This window comes from Lottia gigantea (assembly GCF_000327385.1).
Source record: "Lottia gigantea unplaced genomic scaffold LOTGIsca_34, whole genome shotgun sequence".
Lineage (NCBI taxonomy): Eukaryota > Metazoa > Mollusca > Gastropoda > Lottiidae > Lottia > Lottia gigantea.
This window is the reverse complement of record NW_008709146.1, coordinates 2,052,070-2,062,659: the sequence shown is the minus strand read 5'-3', so window position 1 is coordinate 2,062,659 and position 10,590 is coordinate 2,052,070.

Genomic DNA, 10,590 nt, shown 5'->3' with positions numbered 1-10,590 from the left:
GATTTGTGGATGGCACCTGCTTGGGCATAAACCACAGCTGTTGGATATTCACATTTGATGCATACATGACACAGTTGCTGAATTCTGTACCACATCTGTAGGCCATATGCTACACCTGTAGGAATGCCACATTTGCTTATCATAACCACATTTGTCGGACAGAGCCACGTCTGATTGGCATTTGACGGATGGTCACTTTTGCTGTGCATTAACCACAGTTGTTGGATATTCACATGAAGTGTTAATTTTAGGAAATCTCCCTCTCACAGTAGGGATAAATTGGGTATTGCCATTTGCTAAATTGGATGGTCGGTCAGCATGGCACTCTGGAAGTGGTCATGCAGTAGGTGAGGGGACCACTTTGCTGCATGATCCTCGAAGGTGGTGTCATGTGTCCTACGGCAAATATTAGAAACCTTTTAAATCTGACACTATTCATTTTGTCAATTCCTTGAGAGGGTTCAAATTCACATTTGATGCATTCTTGACACAATTGCTGAATTCTGGACAACATCTGTAGGCCATTTGCTGCATCTGTAGAAATGCCGTATTTTGCTAATCAAGAGCACATTTGTCGGACAGCTACATTCAGGGGCTACCATGTTTGTTGGACATACGTCGACATACGGGCAGGGCCACTGTTGCTGGGAGTCTGTGACATTTTTCGGATAGAGCCATGCTTGATTGGCATTTGATGGGATACTATGTTTCTTGGACATAAGCCAAAAGAGAGGGATATGTATCACATCTTAAGAAATGACACATTTGTTGATATAGCCTCATTGATTTCTTGTTATGTTTTTGGAAAAACAAAGTAGTGTCTTTTTGGAAACGAAATAAAGAAATTAAGATTAGTCTATAGTTGTTATGTGTAATGTTGTTCTATGTTTATTTCATCAGTGTTTATATAGCCACTAATCTCCAATTTTCTTTTTATTCCAGGAATTATATTGTGATGACATTTGTGTCTGAATTGATGGTCTACTTTTGCTTTTTGTTATCTTGAGTACCAAGTATTTTTCAACAAGTTTAAAGCTGTCATTACTTTTTTGATTGGCCACAATTTTGATACAAATGTTCGTCCCAATATGGTCTTTGCTCGGTTTCTATAGGTACCTGACAAGATGGTGCGACTGATGAGAGATGGTGGAGCAAAGACCGCTTTGACTATTTTGTGGCAGGTTATTTTTACATCTTGCCCAATTTTGTCATAGTGGTTTGTGCTTCTGTTTCCACATTGTCAGTAGTTTTAGTGGTAAAGTTACTATCTCAATTCGAAATGCATTTTGGGAAGGTCCTGATTAATATCTTTCTTCGTTATGGTTTTTGGTGTTTGGAAGATCTTTACAAGTTTCAATAAGCTGCATCAATTCAAAAGGCATGGTTCAACTGGTAAATGATTTTAGAACGCAATCAGAGCCCTATGTTATTCTTGATTAAAAGCAAGTTCCTGAAAATGGTGCTGTTGATAGAGGTTATGAAGCTTTTATTCTAGTGGTTAAGACAGGATGGTTACATTCAAGACCAATTTGACTGTTTTGTGGTATATTTTTATAATAATTTTATGCCCAATTTAGTCAAAGTGGTTACTCTATTCATCTATATAGCAGTATCATTCACAAATTTTGAGTGTTGAAAGGTGGGGTTTGCTATTGTGAAGTTTTGAGATTAAAACATCAAGGTTTGTGACACTTGTAAAAGATCCTCTATGTCTAGGTGCATGGCCTAAGGAACGTGGGTTTATCGTTATCATCATGAGTATAATTCTGTACCTTGTTAATCAAACTCAAAATGATAACAATCCGTAAAGTTTTATTCTTTTTATTCTGCCTCTACCTCCTACTATGAAACTACAATTACTGTGCACTTATAAAAAAAATAGTGGTTTTTTGATGTAAAATTTTTGATCCAGGATTTGTGCACGACCTTTGGCAGAAATTTAATTTCGATATTTTAGTCTTTTCTGACCCATTTTGACAGTTCAGGAATTTGGAATTTTACATCCACTGTAAAATTTTCATGAAGAGATCAGACCTACACCAAGAAACTATACTATAACTATATTCCTTTTGGACTGATGACTGAGTTCTTTCCAGTTAACACATTATATCAGGAAGTCGGTTCAGGATAATACACTTTATTTCTGAGATAAACTCTACAGAGATAAAGTTTTACTCTCTATAGTTCAGTGAAATAGTCAGTAGAATGATTATCCATAAGTGGAAGATCTTTAAAATTTTAAGCGGAATGAGAGGATCTCATGAAACCTTTTAACTAATCCTTACTTAGAATATGTCTAGATAGATTAAGCGTCATTTACTTCAATGAAATATAGGTTTTGTTATGTGTTGTAATGGAAATCTGTAAATTAAAGAATTATGACTCTCTAACCTCTCACATAAGATATACAATTATCACCTTAGAACCCATTAGTAAAGTGATAATGGTTAAACTCACTTGACTTCTCTTACATCCTTCAGAATAGCTTGAACTAATTGTCAATTAATATTGACAATTGATGGTTGTAAATCATGAGAAATTCATCCTTTTAATATTTCATGAACTTAGTCAAATTTTCAAATTGATCACCTGCCAAATTTGTCAAAGAAGTCTGTAACATTTATTCTGTGGTAAAGGTGTCATTTTTGAAAAAGAAATTACATTTTATAATTTTGATGTTTTCAGTTATGAAATTTTAACACTCATCCTGACAATTACATAGAAACATCTTATAAAGTGTGTTGAAAATTGTTCTTCTAATATCTATATAGTAGGAATTTATTTTGAGGAAGATTTTAAACACACATTGTAATAGGGTATGTGGACACAGATAAGCTTATTATACACAATTCAGTACAAAAAATTTAATGCAAAGTGGGAGTATAGGGGGGCATTTACCTCCTCAGAAAAGTAATTTGTACCCCAATTTCATTTAAGATATTTCAAAATATGATTTTTTGCCCTAAAATATGTGCCAAAATACACCAAATCAATTCTAAATTGTAAGATTTTCTGGCAGCAGAACTACCTTAGACCCGTCATGGGAGGCTTGCATTTATGGCCCTACTGCAATTTAGTCAATCTGTGCCCTCAGTTCCAAGATCCTGGCACAGTCACTGATACCAACTGTATAAGAATTCCTTCTCTGTCTAATTATTACATTAATTAAGAACTAGAGAAGTTAGAGTCTTTCATGAAGGATCCTTGTCAACTTTCTGAAGTTACACTTATTGATTAAAAAGTGACTAAGAGACATAAGTTTTCGATAGACTTTTACTATGGTTTTTGCATACTTTAAACCATATGTTAGCAAGGTCAGAAACTGTTCAATTTTTTTCTTGAAGGACATAAAACACAGATGTTGGAAAGGAAATTAAAATCATGATAATGAAAGCTTTAAATGTTGCAAATACACATACAAAGGTTATGCAAGTCTCTCTAATTATCTAGTCACTTTAATCTTTTAGTTCCTTATAACCTTTTAACAGAGGTAGATTACGATCTTTCCCATTTTTATTACATGGTAAGGATTACATAAAAACATATGGTAAAGAAATAGAGAATATAACAATATGTTATTAGTTTGTAAAGTGATATAGCTGTTGTGAAATGACCAAATGAATGGAGTCCTATTCTTCTGCACCTTATGGAGTGATGAAGACAGGACAGTGGCATTAGCCTACTCTTTTTTGATTTCCATTGTCAGGGGATCTTTAACATGTACAGTGTGTAGCACATAGGGTTGTTGTCCCACCCGAAGAACTAGCCGCTTTTTCCTTATCAGCCCTTCCCACCTGCATTACTGACAAAGTTTAACTGGTTAAAAAAATCTGAAGATATCATCTCGACTTTAGGTTGGCAAGCATATGTATAACTCACTAAGCCACTGTTATATAAATATGAAAGAGATTGTACATATATTGCTTTTAATACAAGAAAGAGTACTGTTATCTTTTGCTTTAAAAGGTTAATTAGGAAATAGGGAGTTCAGGAATACAGTCATTTTCTATTCCACTCACTCACATTTTCAAAAATGGAGATCAAATGCCCTTTTGTCCTCAGTTGAGCTAGCATAAATAAAATAAAATATATGGTGTGCAACCATAGGAAAAGGGGGGCAAATGAAATAAAATTTACAACAAAGTGTCCTTCGATGCCTCATGCCCCTACTGTTGAAATTTGGTGTTTGTGCTCCTGTAAGTTGTAAAATAATTATATTTCACATGGGCCGAGGCCTATTATCAATCAAATTAAGTTTGTTTTAAATTTTTGCTTGCTGTTTGAGTATACCATAAGCAACTGCAGCTTAAAAGTGCCTAATCAACCTGTTGCATCAGGATAGCTAATAATGTTTATTTGTTTTATATTACAGTATATATAAAGTAAGCAAGAGAATTGCCGATATTTTCAGATTGTTGAGTATATGTAGGTGTGGAGATGAGCCAATAGCACATATGTTACTAGGCTGGAGCAATCAATATACAATACCTTTGTATCATTCTTCTCTCTATAGTCAATAGTACTAGCCCTATAAACACAACAGTTTACTTTCTTTATATTCTGTGAGGAGTTGTGTGTGTTCATACATGGATAAATACTTGTAATCAAGAATTAGTTTAGTTTCTGAATTCTGGATCAGTTTTTTTTTATAAATCAGGTAAGTGTCTGTACCATTCTGTTCTTTCTACATGCTATTCTGTAAAATTCTCTATAAGTTCTATAAGGAATGATAGACATTCATGGATAGCTATCTTATGATAATCAATTAACAGTTCTCAATCAAATATTTTATAAAATTGTAATCCGCTTGCTTTTATACTAAATAAGTTAGGTCTTTGCTGCATTCTGTGATATACTTTCATAAGCAAAACCATTCTTGACTTAGTAGCAATCGAGAATAAATCAAATATCAAATTGAGGTTTTTCTTTGATTGAGAAAGACTGTTTATATTTGCATTAGAGAAATTAGTATTAACCTGATGAAGAAGTGTAATTATATTGATCTTTTCTTTGATTTGTATTTATGCTAGCTGTTCCCAGTTATTTGTAAGGCTTGGTAGACCTATTGCGATTTACACATTTAACTGTAATGAAATTGAATTGATTATTGTATTGCATTACATATTGTCATGATGAGTTTGACTTGTGACTATTGTACATACAGAATGCTAGTGACATATTAAGCAGGGTGAGCATACTCTATCCTTATCCTGGTCACATATACTCAAAACGATCAGATTGACTCAAGAATACACGGCCTGGAGAACAACTCTGATATCTTTTGTTTTTGTTAAAGGTTTTTTGGTATTTTGTAGGTTTCTTATTGTATTGTATTGTATTTGATGATAGCAAAATCAACATGTTTTTGTGTCTAGCCGGTAGTATGTAATTATTATTGATTAGTATTTTTACATCAAATGATATTCAAATCAAACCGTTTGATGTTACAATGAATACCAATACTGTTTTCTTATCATGTCTGAAGGGAATCTAGTTTTTATGAGCAAATTATTCGGACTTCATATCACTTTTTATTTCTATATATTCCATTATATTTAAGAGTAAGCGCTTTCTTACCAGTGCACTCTAAGAGCAAATCATACTCTTTAATGAATTATTATTAACTGTGAAGAATTGAATTGGGCTTAAAATTGCAGATGAAGCTCGCACTAAACTACCAAGAAATGATTTTAATCTGTTGCTGTGGTTTAATGTGCTTTAATATATTTATAAGTGAATAGCATGATTTATAATGTTTTACAGGTTTGCATTCACTAACATTGTGCTAACCTTCAATAAAATGTAAAAATAACATGTAATGCTGTTCATGTAACTAGCTATAATTCTCTGTAGATTGTTCTTGCATAGAAATGACTTTATTAGATTTTGATGACATTTATTTCAAAGTAAGTTCTAATGTAAAACTATCAACTAACATCAATATTATTAAAACATAATTAATTCAGACTGATTATCAATCTTTTTTCATGTCTGTTGAATATTGGTTAGTAGGTGATTTAGAATCTGATTCAGAATCTAATATTATATTTACCATTTTGCAAATGATGACCTTTTTCCTTAAAGTTGAAATTAATGACAGCTTGTTGTTAAATATGTTGAACAAAAATTGTGGAAATTACCATGACAATGACAAGATTCTTGACATTTGATTATGTCTGTATGAAATGCAATAGATTGCCGATAATTCTTGCTATTTTTTTTCTAAAGCATATTGATTGTGTTGTTGGAGCTCTCTCAGGACCTTTGTTTCTTCTGCTCGTATGAGCTTATCTTCTGAATCTCTTTCCTAATAGTAGGTGAATGTTACTTTTTTCTTAACTTGAAGTGAAAATCGCAAAAGAAATGGGATAGATGTACCTAAATAAACTATGTTGAAAAGCAATTGAAAAGCATAAGGAAATCACAGTAGAAATCAACTTTGCAGTCGTGGGATTTTGTGATATAGATATTTATACTATTCGATGCAAATTTGAATTTATTGATACATAATTCTAAGATTTATCAGGGCTGGGAAATAAATAATTTGGCTACAAAATAACTGTTTTATGGGAGTAGGTTGAGAAATAGAAAGTTGTGATTGGGTGGAAGGCAGACAGACAGGTAGTTATGTATTAATACCAGGTGTAGTCATTGTAAGATATGTGTTTTCTGTATATATCACTGTGAATGTTACCTGTATTCTCATTATATACATGTTTACCTACTGCTAGCAGGTAGAGATTTTATTGTGAACTTCAGACACAAACCAAGTACGTACTAGTCATTTTACTTATTTCTAATATTTTTTATTCTTAGTTTTAATATAGCTTAAATTTCTAGATTATGATTTTGACTTCAGACATGATTTTTTTTGTAAAATGAAGCAGTTTGTGCATATTTCAGATATGCACTTGCTTGGATCAAAAATAGAAGGTAAAGGAGAAGTTTTGTTGAAAAGTTATTACAAAATTATTTTTTTATAAATTCCATATATGCATCGCAAATAATTTACCCATATACCTTATATATTGAATTTTGTCTTACTGAAACCTTTTGGAAAGGTGAAGATGGATCCCTAATTATTGAATTTAATTAGTTTTTCTTTTGATATTTAGTTGATTAGAGTAATGATGTCCCAATATTAGATATTTTAGGAAAGCTGAGACTAATATATCAATTTGATTAACTTAAATATTTAAGAACTCATACTTTATTATTCCCATTTGTTTCAAATACATATAAGCTACTGTAATATTTAAAAAAAATATAATTAAGCCCATTATTCACTTAAGATTTAATTATTTCAATCAATATCTACTTTGAGTGAGTACATTAGTACATATTATTGACTTTAAAACACTACATTAAGATATATGGCTATACTACTTCTGACAATAATACATACCACATTTCCAAACGTTTTTTGATAACATTACCAGTGTGTGTTTCAAAATGTAGTTGGTGATCAAGTCAGAAGTAGTAATTCTTAGTGTTTTAATGTAACTTTTCTACTTCTATATGTTTTACAAAGATGATATAATTGAGGTTATGATAAATTGTTTAAGTAAAGTTAAAGTCATTAACAATTTAAGCAATATTGACAAAGCAAGTTGCAGAAAGAAAATAATTATTGAGAACATCAAGAAAAAAGTTATAAACAAGCCAATAGCTGAAAATATTTCAGCTTCTACAAGTTGAAGGGGTATATGTGAGCTAGGTTAATGTTATTTTCAGCAATTATTCAGTAATTATTCTCAAATTCAAAATGAACTGCTCTCTTGGGATAAATATTATCTTAAGAATACTCAATTAATTTGATAGCTAATTGACCTTTCAGGCAGTGCCTAATAAAATTTATTATTGCAGTATATTCTGGATAATAATGTTATGGATCTTTATATTGGGGAATCTAATTGACCTTTTGGACAGTTCCTAATCAAATTTATTATTGCAGTATATTCTGGATAATAATGTTATGGATCTTTATATTGGGGAATCTAATTGACCTTTTGGACAGTTCCTAATAAAATTTATTATTGCAGTATATTCTGGATAATAATGTTATGGATCTTTATATTGGGGAATCTAATTGACCTTTGGGACAGTTCCTAATAAAATTTATTATTGCAGTATATTCTGGATAATAATGTTATGGATCTTTATATTGGGGAATCTAATTGACCTTTTGGACAGTTCCTAATAAAATTTATTATTGCAGTATATTCTGGATAATAATGTTATAGATTATGATATAGATTATGAAGCAGGGAGGAATGATTTATTATATTAATGACAGTTTATTGACTGTTGTAATTAGCTACATAATATATTAATCTGATTATAGTTATCATTATAACCTCCATTTTACATCAGCTGTTGTCAGCATCTAATTCAAATTATATTCTGGTACTAAGTAAGTGATTCCTGAAATTGATAAAACCTCATTTCTAGACTACAAATGTAGATATAGCAGTGGATTGGAAATTATAAGGCAAAATAAACATTTTAACAAATTCCTCCTAAAATATTGTCTTACTATTTTGTGAAAGGATTCATTTACTACAACTAAATTTGTTGACGGATTGAGAAATATCCAATGCTCTCGAAATATTGTCTCAATATTGTCTCTTTAAACAACTTTAAATTGTTTCTTTTCATAAAGATTTAAAATATTGCATATACACAATTTAAATTGTACAATATTTCACTTGAACATGGGTGTAACAAACCCTATCTATGTCATCTATGTCTGTTTAAGTATAATGAATGAGAGAAAAGTACATGTCAATACAAAAAACTCAATTTAATGTTTGATCAGTGACTGCTGAAGCCAAATATTCACTGACTGACAATTTTATGGGTGATCTAAATAGTCTCCTGGTGTTTTTTTCTGACTAAATGACAGTAACAAAGACTTCTGTACTCAAGTTGACTTTTGTCTTATGATAATGTGTAAAACAGCTGACCTTGGGCCTAATCCTGAAAACAAGGGTTATTCACACAAAAGAATCTGTTTTAGAGAAATTATATCAGATCCAAGTATTAGAACCAGGCGTTCTGTAGCACAGTCAATTAGTGTTGGCTCTTTAAATGTCATTTACTTGGTTACATTGCACAAATAGTGTTCACAGGTTCTAATCGCAGTCTCATAATTCTAGTCAACCCAGTTGTATATTGGTAAGGATAATCAAGGAAAGATCAATGCCAAGAGGACCAGACTAAGACCAGCTGGTAAATAGGATCCCTTGTGAACTTGGATGACTTGTTTACTTCTTTCTTACTTTTTTTTCTTTGATACATTTCAACTAAATGAGTATCTCTGATTTGATTTGCCTCATGCTGATTACAACATAAAACCTAATTACTTACCATATTATTAGAATGTCAATAAATTGATTAGTCTGTCAATTGAATGATTTATTGAAATCTATTGTAATTATTCTAAGGGAGGGTGAATCTTCGTATCAATTAATATGCTATAATTAGACTACTACATGTGCTTAATTGACTTGTTCTAATTTTCTGATGAAAGTCATGGTTGTTCAGTCTTCAGTGTAAAAAAGATTGTAATGAGAAAAAAGGGACACTGATAACATCGATTTGCATTCCAATTTTTGTTCAGTTGCCTGTAGTTCAGGCAGTTCCACTAAAAACAATCTAATTGTTCCAAAATAATTAATTCAATTCAAGGTACCTTAAAGGGTTGAATTCTCGAATATTGAAATTTTTTTGATTTTTGATTTTGAACAGGAAATGATATATCGACTATGACTGTGCTTAAGTATGATTTCTGTTTTGAAGATAGTATTTTGGGAAAAAAAAATTCTAATAAGATTGATTGACAAATATATTTCAAACACATGTTATGAGTACGTAAGCCTAATAGCAAATGATGAAATGAAATGAAATGAAGTTTTACGTCCCACTATTCGGCACCATGTGGGCTAATGAAGACGGTTATAGCAAATGATGAGAGGCCAGCATCACTTGCAATGTTGTTAGGACCATGTATCAGATGATAGGACCTACATATTACTATGACTATTTAGATTATAAAGAAAAAAGAATTTAAGATTGAATATATAAATGGTTAGTGGGTGATGTTAAATCTTACCAGCTGTTTCCTGTGTAACATTGATTAAACTTTATATAAGGTCAGACCTGTAGCTTTCAGGATATCTATATTAACAATTAATATTCAATATTTTATCAACAACCAGGAATATAATATGTAAGTTGAATATATTTCTTCAAGAGATAAGGAGCTCATCACAATTGCAAGTCCAGAACAATGGGGTTTTATCTTCAAAACAACAAATTGTCCAATATTTTGTATTAATAGAAATATATATATATACACATTCTGAATAAGTATCCTATGTATTTTTCATTGGCTACACTTTTTTTTGTAGATGTGAAAGAGGCTACAGGTTTTTGTTTCATCAAATCCAGAGGATCTATAGTAGGGTAAACATCAATAATGATGACATTACAAATATATTTGATGATAAAAGGGTCATACCTATAATGTATTGTGATATTTTCTATATACCAATGACTTTCAGGGTGGATTTTTAGACAGCTTTAAAG